At 53.2% G+C, this 833-nt stretch overlaps 1 protein-coding gene across 1 annotated transcript in view; it reads left to right on the top strand.

Annotated features, from left to right (window-relative positions):
- Window positions 1–833, top strand: part of ERI3 (ERI1 exoribonuclease family member 3) — a 118,465-nt gene that overhangs the window by 117,132 nt on the left and 500 nt on the right. The gene's annotated exons all lie outside the window — the stretch shown is intronic.

Below are 833 nucleotides of genomic sequence, written 5' to 3'. Positions count from 1 at the left end.
GGGCCGGGCAGCCCCCTCCCTGCAGGCAGATGCCTGGCAGCAGGACAGCGCTGCCCGGCTGCAGGGGGCCCTCAATCCGGCACGCGGCACTGTCAGCAGGCAGCCTGCTGTCTCCTAGACAGTGAAATATGGCCACAATTAGCCCGGATACAGTTCAATTATGATAAACAGCGTTTGCACCCTTTAAGCTGTGATTAAAAGGCCTCCTCCCGTTGATAGAGAGACCTAATTTCACATTATTATCGCTGTAGCTTGATTATAAAGCACTCCCTGGATTTACAGTTGGGAGATGGATGTGGAGGCTTCTTTATCATTTACACATCAGTAATGATGCAGCCTTCCCTCCACCACAACATCCATCGAGCAGCGGCGGGGAGAGGGGGGCCTTGCCTGCACCCCCCTCGCGGGGCACCCTCTCCCCGTGTCAGCCAGGCCCCGCTGCCACACGCAAGTGGGCAAAGTCACCCTTACGGTAACAGCTTGATAAATGGGCGGGCGGTAATGAAATGGAGACATCAAGGCGTGGGGCGAGGAAGAAAGAGTGGTAATCGGAACGAGTGGAGCTGTCCCGAAACGGAGGGGAGCGGGAAGAAGGATCGCCTCTGCGCCGTGTGCTGTCAAGGGAGAAATTACACATTTACTCTTGCTTTTTCTTAAGGAGACGGCCCTCATAGATCAAAACATGGATTTACAAGCCAATTTTCAACATGAAATATAGACACTAGGAATCAATTTAAGCCCAGCTTCTATTTTAGCAAACGGTGTCTGAGTTTAGTCCCAGGTAAATAACACCAGAGCCTTCCCCTTTCCCATCTGGCTGCTCTGCCACGGCC

The sequence above is a fragment of the Geospiza fortis genome, unplaced genomic scaffold (assembly GCF_000277835.1).
Source record: "Geospiza fortis unplaced genomic scaffold, GeoFor_1.0 scaffold333, whole genome shotgun sequence".
In the NCBI taxonomy this organism is placed as follows: Eukaryota; Metazoa; Chordata; class Aves; order Passeriformes; family Thraupidae; genus Geospiza; species Geospiza fortis.
The sequence above is the reverse complement of the archived record's forward strand: the minus strand, read 5'-3'. Positions and strand labels throughout refer to the sequence as shown.